The sequence below is a fragment of the Cyrtonyx montezumae genome, unplaced genomic scaffold, assembly GCF_038088225.1.
Source record: "Cyrtonyx montezumae isolate F1298 unplaced genomic scaffold, pur_monq_1.0 scaffold_0, whole genome shotgun sequence".
In the NCBI taxonomy this organism is placed as follows: Eukaryota; Metazoa; Chordata; class Aves; order Galliformes; family Odontophoridae; genus Cyrtonyx; species Cyrtonyx montezumae.
The window spans coordinates 43,559,501-43,574,991 of NW_027071824.1; the positions used below are offsets into that span (position 1 = coordinate 43,559,501).

Consider the following 15,491-nt stretch of genomic DNA (forward strand, 5'->3'; position numbering starts at 1 on the left):
AATGTCTACCAATTAAACCTTCTCTAGTCCCTTTTTCTACCACTGTATGTTAGATTTCTCTTCACTATAGACTCTTACCGTGATGGGAAAAAATATATTTTTTTCTTAAAAAACAAAAAGAAACCTGTATTTTTGTGTTGCTTTTCTGTTGGGTTTATATTATTTATATACATAGATACACACTTTTTTCTTTTAAACCTAGAACTCAGATCATGAATTGCTTCAGTGGAAGCATTTGAGTTTTATATTTGATTAAATTCTGAATCTCAAGTTCTTTTAATTCTTGAACTTCAGTACATGTTTTTCAGAAAACTGAGGAGAATAACTACAAGTTCTTTATCTTGAAGATAATTTAATCTAATATTCAATCATCAGCATTTATACACAATTTTTGTTCTGACGTTACTTCTTATCAACGCTAAATTTCACATTTTTCTTTTTTAAGTCATACAAAAAGAGAAATTAAATTTGTGTTACCAACAAATACTGCTACTGCACACTTTTTTTCTTACTTTCCAGTAGTTTGAACAACACACATGCTATCAAAGATATTCTAAGCGCATCTCAGTGAATTAGAATCTCTGTACTGTGTCAGATGCAAGTTAACTAAGGTAGCCTGTGTCATACAGTAACCTAAACCACTGTAGCATGCTATGGATAGGACAAAGGCAAGAATACCTAATCATTACTCATGGATTGTCTGAGTCATACATAGTTTCTATACACTTGGCTCCCAATAAATTCCCAGTTCTTCAGTTAGAACAAACAAGTATATGTCTACCACATATATATATATATTTAGATTTTTTAAATTATTATTATTAATTAGGCTGGCACAGCTATCAAGTTTCCAGTTCTGAAATTCCTAAGGAATTTTTATAAAAAATTATAAGGATTCCTAAGGAAGTTTTATAAAAAACCCTTGTGCTTAATCTGACACCCTATGTTCTTTTTGCTACTGAAACTGGTTTTAAGCGAGGAATTAAATAGTTACTGCTGTAATTCAAATATTTTAGATTTAAGTTACTTTTCACTACTAAATTTATCAATTATTTCTACACCTCTTCAGTTATCAATCTAGTTTGTGAATTCACCAATTCCTATCCAGTAAATAACTTTGATCATCTCTCAACCCACCAGTTCTGTGATAGGTTTCTTGAATCTGATATGTTTGAAAAAAGATGATTTCAACATTATACTCGGTAAGACAATCTTTTTTGAATCTTTACTGTGGTTTAACATTTCATCTGCTGGAGCTTATTTTCTTATCTATTTTCCTGTTTTGGCAGAAAAGACATGACTTCAGAAATGATGCCAGTTTTAATATCTTTTATTTTTCATTAGTTTATGGCTTAAGTATTCTGCAGTATTGTTGGAACCACTCTTAAATGTAGCATGTATGTGTTCCAAGTGTGCCTGATAGTATCTTTAAGCAAACCCTAGGGCATCTGGACATTTTTGAGCTTTTCTATTTTTAAATGTACCTTGGCAGAGGATCTGTGTGTTGTTCTGCACTAAATCATTTACTAGCTGCACTCATTGTCCACCCTGTATTTTTTGCCAATTAGCCTAACTCTTGAGCCTGTTAAGGTCCCAGTGGATGGCATCCATTTCCTCCAGCACATCCACGGCAACATTTGGATTGATGTCATCCACAAACTTCTTTAATTTTGCTGTTCAAGTTACCAAAATATTTACAATGACTTCTTTAATAGACTGTAGGTTGTCATTTATTTCCTCTGCTGATGCTCCTAAATGATATAGGCTTAGCTTACTCAGATGATTTAAGTGAGCTCCAGCCCCCTGGTTTGCTACCAGCCTCTGAACTTATTCTGTAGTTGCCCCTCTGGAGGCAGAGAAGCCTTCCTCCTGGAGTCAAAAGTCACTAACTAACATGCAAAGACTGTGCCTGCCTCTCCTGTTGTACAGTTGCCACTTCAGAATTCAGAATCCCAGAGAAAAATCTTTCCAGTCACAACTGATGTGCACTCTGCTGACATCTGTAAGAGACTAATATCTCATACCATTGCCTCAAAGTTTGCTGATGAACATGTCCGAACCTGTCCAAGCAAGTCCTGGGCAAGGGTTGTGAAATCCTTTGTCTAAGGGACAAGCAGATGGGCATGTCCTGGGGCAACGAAAGAGAGATAAGCTGCAGCTCAATGGCCGCTTAGCACTCTTTTGTGTGGTACTCATCTCCGTGGGGAGATAGCCATCTCAGGGGAAGCTTGCCTAGCAGGCTAGCACGGGATTTGCCACGTAGGCAAGAGAAATGAAGGATAAAAGAGGGATTGACCACCGTGGTGTTGCTGCTGTTGCTGTGTTGGTGTTCTTCCATCAGAAACCTCATGAGCTGATCCCTGCTGCTGCACTCCCCCCTGGGCCTGCTGCCTGAGACATGCTGCTTTCTCCTGGACCTCACCGCTCCTTCGAGGTGTTCTACCATCGGAACCCTCACGAGCTGATCTCTGTTCGCTGCTTCTCCGGTGCTGACTGACGCTGTTCCTGGACTTTCCCCACGCTGCTTCTCCCGTGCTGACCCGGTGCCGCTTCTCCAGGACAGCTGCTTGCTGCTCAGGGCTGCCCGTCGCTGCTGCTGTTCTCCCCGCTTCTGCCGCCCCTGCTCTTCTGCCTCAGACCGTCAGAGCCGCTTGCAAGCGGACCGCCTCTGGGATCCTGGCTGGTGACTATCCCTGCTTTGTACAAGCCCTTGCTTCTTTCCTATCTTTCCTACCGCTCGCCTTCCCTTCCCCATCACCCCAACAGTGTCCGCCTTCCCCATCTCCCTGGTTTATAGTGGTAATAAACTGGTTGGACCAACATTTGAACCGTTGTTTCTTAATCTCACGCTGGGTATATACATAATCTAAGAACCTTTATATTGGAGCATGACAACATCCACCACTGGTTCTTTTGCTTGGTGACAAAAATCCCCAACCAGAGCAAACTTTCTACAGAGAGCGACACTATCTCTCTTCAGGCAAATACCCACAGAGATGAAGAGATGCATGCTCCCACTGGATATGGGAGTCAAGGCCTCTGCTGTAGTGGGGTAGCTGTCCCAGACAGCGCTAGGATTGTGAACAGAAGTGTGTCACTAATGCTGCTGAGCACACACGCTGTTTCTACTTAACCACCTCTGCACCTCCCTGCATGAACAGATGTGCAATCATCAGCATGTTAGCTACCTCTTTTCTTTTATTTAACGCAAAAGGAAAAATGCTGTTCCTTTGCATAAAAGTTAACTATTAACTAAGATAATTAAAATTAACACACTTTGACAAATTAAATTATAAAGAATTTTAAGCACGCAACATGCTCTCTTTCAAATATAAAATAAATCCATGTATGAATCCAAGTGGTGTATTTTTATTTTTTTACTTGGAGATTTGGTATTTGAACTTAGTTACTTTGCCACACAGTTTGAATGCAGTCAGTGTCAAGCTGTTCGTAGGACATAAACAAACAAAAAAAAATCAGCTGCTTACCTGAATGCTGTGGAGTTATGTTTCCTTTCAAGAAAACTGCATCAATACTCAGTATGCTTTCCACTGATACATACCAATATAGCATATGTTCAGTAAACCAAAAGACATAGTTCTCTCATAATATTCAAAGGCAAATTAGTGCAATTTATAATGAGAATGTAGCAGGAACACCAGCTTTACACTACAATTTCTGACTATTAGTGGTCAAGAACTTACTTTACTCATAGTAAACACTCAGATTACTTAGTCTATCGTATCAATATTGTGGCTGTATAAGTTGGCAGTCGGAACCTAAAATATTTTCAAGAAAGGTCTGTTTCTTACTCAAGTACCTCAGATGGCAACATAACGGAGATAAAAGCTTCTGCCCTACATAAAAAGACTTTCTATTTGCTAATCAGCAGTTAAGAAGACAGATAAGTCAGTTTAAATTATTTAATGAGAGTGGTACTCCATGATTTATATTCCCAAGTTATGCAAGCACATTAATATGAGGATGAACAATATTGAATACCAATTTTCTACAGGAGATTTAGTAGTTCACATAATTTTCCTACCCAATACTGGCTTTAATTATCGGTTGTAAATAGCTCATTTGCAGTAGATTTAAAATTCCTGGTTTTCTGTATTTAATCCCTACAGACAAAAATTTTGTAAGTTTTCTTAGTGAAAGCACTAGCCTAGTTGGTTTCAAAACTAGAATAGCAGATGAAAGTACATGCCAGAAATCACCATCCCATTTTTCACTGTAAATAGATAGCTTAAAACTGTATAGGAGAAATAGTGTATTTGGCAAGGTTTTATGTAGTTATAATAAATATCTCACTGTCTTAATTTATTAATAGTTTAGTAAATGAAAGCACAACTCTATTCTGTGCCTCACTAATGAGAAAAAGAGCTGCTTGAAATGCAGTGCTTAAACTTGCATTAAAATGTCAAGGGCTATGCGTATCAAACTCAATCTCCACTAACTAATTCCCCCAAAGAATACAGACAAATGTCAGTTTAACGAACTGTTTAGCAAATACTATTGGTGACAATGACAACTATACAGCTGAGGCTAAATGAAGCTTCATTTCTTCAGTTCTTGTTAACACATTTTTGTTATTTTACTGTTTCCAGTTTCACCTGAAACAGATAGTGTTTATTCTAGCCACTGCTTTGTACCGTTCCAATAATTCTCAGGCTTGTCATTTTTGGACAAGAAACAATTACTCAGAGACATCATCTTGCATGCTTTTAAACAGACTGTTCATTGTCAGAACAATGGTTATTTATAAATGATAGAGTAAGGGATTTGATTATTCCAAGAGTACAATGTCATTTCAAGACTTTATTTTCTTTTTGTTATTGCTTTAACTAAGTGGAAGCACTACACCATGCTGTAGTTTCAGCAACAGTTCATAATAACACAGATCATAAATGATTCAGACAACACAGCGCAAGGCCTGGAATAACATACTTAAACACAGAAATGATAGTTCATATTCTGCTGGCTTTTCAAAGTATAATTTGTAAATGAAATACCATCTCCTAACATAGTAAAAAGGTATTTAGTGCTTAGTAATAAGATGGTTGCAGGAATATTCTCAAACATGAAAAATACTAAACCAGTATTTTTAAGTTATCTGTGAACTAGAATTAGTACTATATTATAAATACTTTAACACACCCACAGGTGGTGTATGATTTAAAATCAATAGTACCTGTTTTAACACATCAGCAGACTGATCTCCCATAACTGAAAGTATGTGCAACCAGAATCATTCCATTTTGCATTTTCTTAGCATCACACAGCTGCTGCGTAATCTGGTTGCTATTGCAGAGGCAGATTAGAATAAGAAAAGGAGCCATGATCATTCAGTAGCTGAAGCCAATATCAACTCCATGTTCAGTGCAATTCTGAAAATTATATTAGGCTACGTTCAGTTTCAGAAGTGAAGGAGCACTGGCACAGGCTGACCAGAAGTTGTGGAGTCTCCTTCTCTGGAGACATTCAAGACCCACCTGGACGCCTACCTGCATGACCTAGGCTAGGGAGCTGCTTTGGCAGGGGAGTTGGACTCAATGATCTCTAGAGATCCCTTCCAACCCCTATGATTCTGTGATTCTGTAATACATTGGTATTGTTGAGTTGGCTACCATTACCTATCTTATTAAAGGATAAAATTAGAGTTTAGCAAACATTCTTCACATGTACTCAGAAAATATAAACATAAAAATCTAAATTACAGTGTTTGTTTCTTTTTTATTTTAAAAGTTTAAAGTAAAGTGGCTGTTACAGTAAGAGGACATTTTTCCATTACTATGCAGCTTGCTCCAAAAGTAATGCCTCCCATTTCTTTCCAAGGAAACTACACCAAAGCAATGAATGTCACACAGCAATATGTCATTGAATATTGGTAGGAAGGTTCAGTCCCACTACCATACCACCAATATACACTCCTGACATTGTGGGCCAACATAATAACACATTACTTTTAGAACAGCCCTCAATTTCCCTTATCTGATTATTCTGAAAACTCATGGCACTTTTTACTAGAGTTGTTCCTGAACGAGGTGTACTGTGAAGCACATTGTAGAGTCACAGCCAAATTCTAGCCTGCACAGAATAGGGACCATCAGAAAGAAAACCCACAGGAATTTGTGCAGCTGTAAGCAGTTGCAACAGGCTGCCAAACACAACAGCTGATGTAAAAGGGTGAGAATGCGAGGATTTAATGTGTTCCTGAATAAAGGGCAAGGGTTTCAGGATATAAAAATAATGCTGTTAAAAAGAGTAAACAAGTACATCTGCTCCTGAACATTATCATTAAATAAACTGAATTTATATGCTTTACATTACTTCAGCATTCTTGCTTTGAATGACAAATCTGAAGACTTTTGAACTGGAGAAATTAAAACAAAACTTCTATTATTATTTGCTTTATTTATATGTGTGATAAAACCCACTACAGCTAGCAAAAGCTGTATCGTATCCTTTGGAACACACACTGAAAAATACTTCTGAAATCCAAATAGGATACCTTTGAATGGCAATCATACAGGGCCCTGAAAAAACATTTACAATGTTTTAAAAAGAAAGATAAAATAAGACACAGAGGTGTAGAATATAAAAGAAACCTTTGCTCCTCTCCTGCTCCAAACCTGATCTTTTAAAAATTGAAAATATTTTACAGGAGTTAAGAAAGAAATCAGAAGGAAAAAAAAAATGTAGTGCAGAATAAAGCAAAAAAGGCCAGGAATTATATAACAAATATTTTGTAAAATAGAGAAGATAGCATAAAACAGTTTCTGCTGTTGCTGTTATTTTCTCCTATGAGTAACTATTTTAAAGTTACAAAAATACTAGCATTTACTTTTGCTACATAAACGTTGGCAAGGCTTTGTCAAGCTTTCAGCTACTTGGGTTTTTCAGATAATGACATGTATAGAAAGTCAACCTTTTTTTTTTTTTTTTTTCCTTTCCATCATGTTTTCACCATACCTTTCCCCACTTAATCTCTTGTTGCCAGCAAACACCAGACTATAAACACTAAAATAGCCAGAGCATGTTACGCTAAATATATAACTAACTCAATTACCTGTCTCTAGTGGCAGCCAGTATGGATGCTTTGGGAAATAATGCCAGTTAAGGCTTTTTGCTCCTAGCATACACATTTCTCATAATCTGACAACCTGCAGCCTCAACATCTCTTAAATCAGAGTTCGTAATTGAACTTTTAAAACTACTTAATGGACTTAATTCCCATGAAATTGTTCAACAGATTTGGATCTCATTTAAACTTTGTGCACTACTGATTATATGGCTTAGTTTATTCTGTGCAAAAACTAGTCCATTTATTGTTCTGAAAAGGTCCATGACCATTTATTGCCTAAGGTTTCATTGCTGAATTAATAAGTTCTCACACACAAACGTGTTCCATGACTCTGACTCTTTTTTTTGTACTTTCTTGTTTTACTAGATTTTTTGATTCTTGAGAGTGAGGAGAGGGGAATCACAGAATTAATAAGGTGAGTACACAGGTTACAGTGTATAAACAGTTACAAGACTTTTGGTTTTGCACACAGCAAATTTTTTCTTGAAAAAAAAAAAGAATATTTTATTTAAGTTTTGAAAACAACTCTGTTTTGAAAGGATTTCTGAAGAATGTTTCACCAAAGATTTCCTTTCTAAGTGGCAGAAACTAATTAAAACCCCCCTCTATGTGTACACACAAGCAGTTATTTTTTCTTACATAACACTTAGCATTTATCAACACTGCATTTTATTTTAATCAATCAACCAGATCCTGCAACAGCTCACACAAAACTAAAAAGTAACTATTCTCATTATCATATATCTTAAAGCCTTATTCATCTTATTAAATCACTTTCAGATTATTTGTGAATAGATTGACTGCACTGTTACCTTCCTCTAGGTGAACATTTACTCCTCACTGTCCATCAGTAAGAGCAATTAGTAAGCAATCAGTAAGAGATTATTCTGTCCTAACTCAGTATATCATGATTTCTTTAGACTTTTGATAAATTATCTCGTCAAGAACCATTGGATTGATCACTGGTCTTGTAAGACTGTACTGATGAGAACAATCCTATCTTGAAACAATCTTGATTCATTCCAATAAATAATAGATCTGTGAGGTCTCTGATTTCCTGTTAGTTGCTCTCCATGTTACCATTTACCCATATGCTTCCTAATTGTTACCTTTCACTCTTCTATTTGTTTATTTGGCACAAAAAGAAATCTGAGGCTCATTCTGAAACACTTCAGAAGAACTGGTTCCGCTTATATTTCTCTTCTATGGCTAGACACACTAGTAATTCATTAAGTTATATAGCACCTTTTGTACTTTCCTTTTCCACTCTGGAACAAGAACTTCTATACATTTTATACTTCCTTCGGAAGGCCCTCCAGCGTCTTCTAAAACAAAGAGATATTCCACTGTAGGGAGCTCAAGGCAAATGCTGTGTACCTACTGGCCTTGGCACATAAAGGACAGTATTACATCTCAATATCCTCTCAGTTTTATCATACTAATGTACTTTAAAAAGATTCTCATACTTGTCTTGGTTTGTAAAGATAGCATTTCGGTTTTACTAAATTTTGCTTACATTGCAGTGATTTTATGCAAATTTTCACAAATGTTAATTTTCTTGCCAAACCAACATTTTATATATGATGTTTTTTTCTTTCTAATGTTTATTACATACTGTGATATTTTCTTTTCTTTTTTTTTTTTAAGATCATCTAGGATTTTTTTCTATAAGTAGCATGCATAAACTCTTAGTTGTTTAATTAGAAAAATATAATATATATATCCATCTTGAGAGCTGTAATGCTTGTACCTGCAAATCTTCTAGGGACAAAATCAAATACTGAGAATGTGATTGCCATTTCAGAACAGCCTTTAAATAACAGCTCTGTACACGAGCCTAATTTGTACTCTTTCCACAAAATTTTGCATATCTTCCTTTACTGTAAGTACGTCAACTAGACAGCTTCCTATAGCACTCCAAAACAGCTTCTGCTCCATTAGGACAGTTTGCCAGCCTATGACAAGCTTATCTGTAGTTTACCTGCTCCACCACAGTGTTTATGTTTGCCTTTATCTTTGCTTTTACAGCTTCCTTAATTCCACTACCTTGGTTATGTGGCAGCGCAGTCCTAAGTTTTTATTTTTATTAAGACTTGAAATATCAGTTCTGTCAGACACAGAGCTGGTTGCTGGTACAATTTGTTTACTCACACAAATTGACTCAGAGCTTTCTCCATCCCTTTCATTTAGCTTCTGGATTGCTTTCAAAGAATTTCTACGTTTTTAGTACAGTCTCATTTACTAACTTCCCCTCTATAGATTTATTTTGATACTTATCATTTAAAATGCAAACTCCAGATTAGCTATACTTTTTTTGGTTTTATCCACACTAAACGAAGAGAAATTGTCTTGGGCCATGTAGGTCGCTCCAAAAGTAATGCCTCCTATTTATTTCCATGGAATTAACAGCTACAAAGAGCTCAAACACTGAATAAATTTTCAGCTCCAAAACACTGACTTTCCACACAGTCACCACAAATAGCTGCAAATTTCAGTGAGCTCTCAAAGTATTCCTCAGTATTCCCATACTCCATCCTTCAACAGACTTGTACATAAACGTACATACTGACAAAGAGATGACATAAGCAAGACGTGGTTCTGAAGTGAGAGGTACTGCTCTCTCCTAAGACAGGGCTTACAAGAGTCTGGTAAAGATCAATTTTTTATCCGCAATTCTATACCTTCAATTTAAAAATACACAAGCAATATATTAATACTGACTGCAAATATAGTCATGAATAAACATTGATGATTTTTTCAGCAATCTTAAAGCTTATTCTCAAATTCATTTACCATAACAAAGCACAGCTGCATATTTTATGCATATGTATTTGTGTTTACTTAATATAACAAAATCCATAAACTTATTTGCATTAACTTGAGCTGGCACTGCACACTTCTTGTGCCTCAGTTTCAGCCTAGAAGAGATGGGGCATGTTTTGATCATTACAAGCAAATGCCATGATGTAGGGGTACAACTTCCCTTTGCAACACTAGGAGTGTGTTGAATTAGAAAACTGTGGGCAAAGTCCTCCTTTCATAATTTGAAAAGCTAACAAAGATTTATATAAACATGAGTAGCTCTCACCTCTTCAGTAAGGATTGCAATCAATAAATGATGGATTTTAAATAAAGATTATTCAATCAATTTGAATATTGCATATAATATATATTTTGTATACTGTCGCTATATTGAATTTATGTCCTATGATTCAGACAATCACATTTTTCTTTTTTCCAGAAATCATAGAAGACTCTCCCCTTCTTCTCAGGGGACACAAGACCTGCCAAGTTAGTAAAGTAGAATGTCTGACTAACTACACAAAAGAAATTCTCATTCCAACTTGTACCACGGAGATGCACCAGTGAATATTCTTTGACTTCTTTTTACAATAACGACAGATTGCTGTGTTATAAATAGCTTCAGCAGTTGCTTTCTCTTTGGTGCATAATTTAAAAGCATATTATACATTTTATGCACATTCTGTTTCCTGTAATCCTAAACAGCAGAAACTCAAGCTCAGTAGGAACTGTCAACTTGAAACTATTACTATATGTTTCCCACTTCTCAGGTAAATATTAATAGCAAATACTGCTAAAATGCAATTAAATTACTGACTTACTAGTTTAGTTGTGTGATATTTGAACAAAATTATTATGATATTAGTCTTTGCAATAAGTCATTTAAAGTTGTCTTAAATTCTAGATGTTTTGAAAAGTTTTCCAATGCTAATGCAGTTGTGTAATAAATGTTTACATTGTTCTTTTTTGTTACGTATATCTACAAATGTAAGTTAACAAATAATTTTATATTATAGAATCACAGAATATCCTGACTTGGAAGAGACCAACAAGGATCACTGAGTCCAACTCCTGGCTTTACACAGGACCACTCAGAATTCAAACACTATGTCTGAGAGGGTTATCCAAACTCCCCTTGAACTCCAGCAGTTAGGGCCTCCTGACAAGCTAGAGGTTGCCATGAGTTTTCCTCTCAACCTCCTCTGCTGGACTGAACAAACCCAGGTACTTCAAGTACTCCTCAAACACCTTGCCCTCTAGACCCTTCACCATCTTTGCAGCCTTCCTTTGGCAGTCTCTAAAAATGTAATGTCCGCCTCATGTTGTGGTGTCCAAACCTGTGCACAGTGCTTGAGGTGAGGCAACACAGCACAGAATAGGACAGTCAATTCTTCTGGCTGACAGCACTGCCAGGGCCCACGGCTCACTCAGATTCAAAGTTCATGTGAACCAGAACCCTCATATCACTTTCCACAAAGCAGCTCTCTAGCATCTTGTACCCCAGGCTGTACATATATTCCCCATCCCAGGTGCATAACCTGTCACTTGTTCTTGTAAAACTTCACGTGGTTGGTGACTGTTCAGCCCTTCAGTTTCTCAAGATATCTCTGCAAATTCTCTCTACCACCAAGAGAGTTGGATAGCTCCTCCAATTCGAGTGTCAGTAATCAAATCTGTCTTAAAACTTTTGTAGAACCATGAAAGAAATGGTCGAACTTAAGTTTTTGAACCAACTGAAAGCTTATTCAAGAATTCCTTAATACAGTTCATACTAACTCTAAGCAGGCAGAAATAACTTTTTAGGGTTACACCTTCAAAACACTCACAAAAAAGAAATTCACAAATAGAAGTTATCACCATTATTACTGTGAGATCAGTCATACACAACAAGGTGATATCCACATCCACAAGTTCATAGGACTTCCTGAATCTGCTGTAATCAAGTGTGTGTGATAGAGAAGCAATAAAACTATTAATAAGCAGCTAACAGGAAAATGATGCTTGTTATAATCCAGAACATTAAGTGTTGACTATTTAAGGAGTGAAGAGGAACACTAAATTAAATTAGACAAAAATTCTTAACCAATTAAAATAATCCAAAGGGTACTGGCTTCAGTAGAAAGATCTCTAATAACAAGCACTCTTTATCTAAGGAGTCTGTTGGCCATTCACATTACTACTCACTGTAAAACACTAATTGTGCAAGATGGAAAAGGAAAAAGATGAGAATAATTATATCCTGGTGAGTACAGTTACAAAGAAAACTTGATTTTCTTTTTTCCAAAATGAACCTATGCCACCTGATTACACAGCTTGATCCAGAGTCTGCTACAAACCTGGGAAGCAGAGAATACTCCTGTATGCATGGACTGCATCTGTAACTTTCTTTCACTTTCTGGACAAAAAGATCATCAAATGTCTTCCATTAATTTTTGTGCAATTTGTTTTCATTGGTTTTTGCATACTTCTAAAAACAAAGATGACGATTTTTTTTTTCATTTTGGAACAATTCATATTGTTCAAAATCAAAACCTCCCAATCACTGTTTAAGAAAAAAAAAGGAATAGTTCAAGAGATTACTGTTATTGGCCCCATTCAGCCATCCAGTTAATAAAAGGTTGTTCATAGAACCATATTTTGCAGTTTCTGATTCTGGCTTCATTTATTACTTTGTAAAAAAAATCATTGCTTAAACTATGATGCTGGAAGAAGCGTCACTTTAAATTTCTGTACTCCTTTATCCATAAAGACTAGATCATTTCCTAGTTTTTTCTATCACCCCTTTCTGTAACATATCAGTTAAATACTAGTGCACAACTGCAAGTAATCTAAAGAAAAGTACAGAGATGCATATCAAATACAGCAAAATTAAGCTAACTCACGCAACATGCCTTGGGTGATTCAATTGGAGGAAAGGAGTGAGATATTACTAGCATTCCTTTTTACTGAATAGCTCTTCTCTACATTGCATCCAAATGAAAACAAAAACCCCAACAACGTAATTCTTTGGGAATTGACAGATCACAGAATCAAAGAATTGTAGGGGTTAGAAGCGACCTCTAGAGATCATCTAGAGTAAGTCCCCTATCAGTGCAGCTCCCTAGACCAAGTTGCACCTGTAGGCATCCAGGCAGGTCTTGAGCACCTCCATAGAAGGAGAGTCCACAACCTCCCTGGGCAGCCCATTCCAGTGCTCTGCCACCCTTACTGTGGAGAAGTTCCCAAACACATTTGTGTGAAACTTCCTATGCATATAGCCATTTCCCCTTTTCCTATCACCACACACTGCTGAGAAGAGTCCAGCCCCAAGTTATAGGGAGAAAAGGAGAACTGGACTTAAAAATTCATTTACAAGTCATTTTTTCTCCCTTCCCTTCTCTATGAATCAATGAGACCATAAAGAGCAGGACAAGCAATATGATATAAAAAGAAGAAAACTAGCAAGAGAACATTGGGAAGTAGAACAGTTCTATGCTCCCAGTATCACTGGTCCGACAGCCTAGAGAACAGCAAATTACTCACAGCATAGAGGAAGGGCAAAGGGAGCTAAGACATATGGCACAAAGAGGTATTTAAAAAGGAGCAGAGGAACAGCAATCAAGTGGTATGTCAAGTAAAGAAAATAAAATACTATCGCAAAGATTCTTGTTTCTATTTCTTCTTTGGATGCTTAGTACACCCTTTGAATTTTCACTTGATTGAAGAAAGTAAAGACTAATGAATGTGTGCACATGGCCTTTTTACCAACAGAAACAGAATTTTGTTCTTTGACTTCTTACACATCAGAGAAGTAGAACATTCAGTGTTTGAGCAACACAAGCATCACCTTGATTGCAATATCATTCTCACCACTTGAATAATAGCAACAGGAAAACTCATTTGTAGAAAAGGAAGGAGAAAGGTTATTTAACTCTCACTGTAACTCACTAGCTTTAGCTTTAGTTAGTGCAGGCTACATCAATACAATAGACAGGAAGAACTTCCTCGCTAAAAGAGAGAACCTTACATTCTGCTGTTCATGTGAAAAACACCAGTTTCTTTCAGTCTCTAACTTTAAGTGTTTTGGAACACAGAAATACTATTATGCAGTTCTACTGATCAATAATTAGTCATCCCAAAAACCCTTAATAAGCATGATTTAGTGTTAGCATATCTCTGGAAATACTGCCAAGTACTTTCCATTTAATATTAGTTATGGTTAATATGAAATAAAAAAGAGGAAAAAAAGAACTGAGGAAGCTGAACTGAAGTAAATCCACTACCTAGTATTCTCTCAGTTTAGGAATTGTGAGAAATTTCCCCACAAAATTTGTTAAAATTAGCTGCTTGGAAACAAAGTGAGATTTTTAAAATCCAGAGAGGAAAAGGAAGCCATTGAGGCATGAGTGGTACAGAGTTTAGTACAGAGTTTATTATTTCATTCCTGGAGAAATCATTAGTCTTCAGTGAGCAACAATATTCAGCTGAAATCCAAAACAGCAAGTCAAAAGCAAGCTTGCAGGAAATCAAAATTAGACCACTAAAAATCCAAGGATTACTCACATCTCAAATTCTGTCTCCTCATCTCAAAATGAGCATATTCTTACTGGAAAAAGCTTAGAGCAGGACAAGAAGACAAAGAAATAAATGGAATAACTTCCATATTAAAAAACAACACAGGTTGTTAGGACCCTCTAGCTTGGAAAAAAGTTTATTTAAGAATAAACCTGTAAAATGTACAATGTCATAAGGAAAGTAAATGCAGACTGAATTTTCACAAGTTCACATAGTTGCTCTTCTAGTAGGAGAATTGGGGTTCATTGAAGGAAAACAATAGGAGTTAAGAAAATGAAATGAAAAGAGAGATGATCCTTTGTACAGCAGGCATAAGTAATTCATTGCCAGAGAATATTATGAATGCAAGAACTCTGGAAGGACCTGAAGTATGGGTGGAGAAGTACTTGGAATATGTATTTACCAGCAGCATGAAAAGTGCAAAAACACCAAGATGAAGAAATACCATTAACTGACTAAAGCTGGTCATAGAGTACAGCTCTGATGTATATTATTCTAAAATCTTGTGAGCTCTCTGGTTACCCAGAAAGGCTGTGGAACCTCCTTCCTTGGAGAACTTCAGAAGCCACCTGGACATGACCTTTAGCAACCTGCTCTGGTGGGCCCCTGCTTGATCAGGGCTTCTACCAGATGAACCCAGAGGTCCCTTGCAACTTTAATCATTCTGAAACTGTCTAATAAACTCCTAATAGTGAGATATTGTTAATATTTTCCTCCTTGACTGCAAGAAAGTTAAGCTGAATATGCCCCTGAAGATAGTTGAACAGTATAAGGAAGTTTCAGTTACTAAATAAGTGGAGATACATATCAGTTTAATGGGAAAGAAGTCAAATGTTATTGTGTAATTCAGTTTAGGTCAAATTAGAAATTGATGCTCAGAAATCAATTATAAAATTGTTTTGACTATAGCAATTTTTTTCCCTTTCTGCATATGTTTTTTCTACATCGAATAATAGTGTTTCTAATTGAAAAGCAATTATAAGATTACTGTTTTGCTGATCTACATCTCCTATGATCTTTAAATAAACAAACAAGAACTCTTATGCAT

At 36.3% G+C, this 15,491-nt stretch overlaps 1 protein-coding gene across 1 annotated transcript in view; it reads right to left on the reverse strand.

The window, feature by feature from the left end:
* LAMA2 (laminin subunit alpha 2) overlaps nucleotides 1-15,491 on the reverse strand; it is a 329,486-nt gene that overhangs the window by 220,049 nt on the left and 93,946 nt on the right. The window lies entirely within an intron of this gene.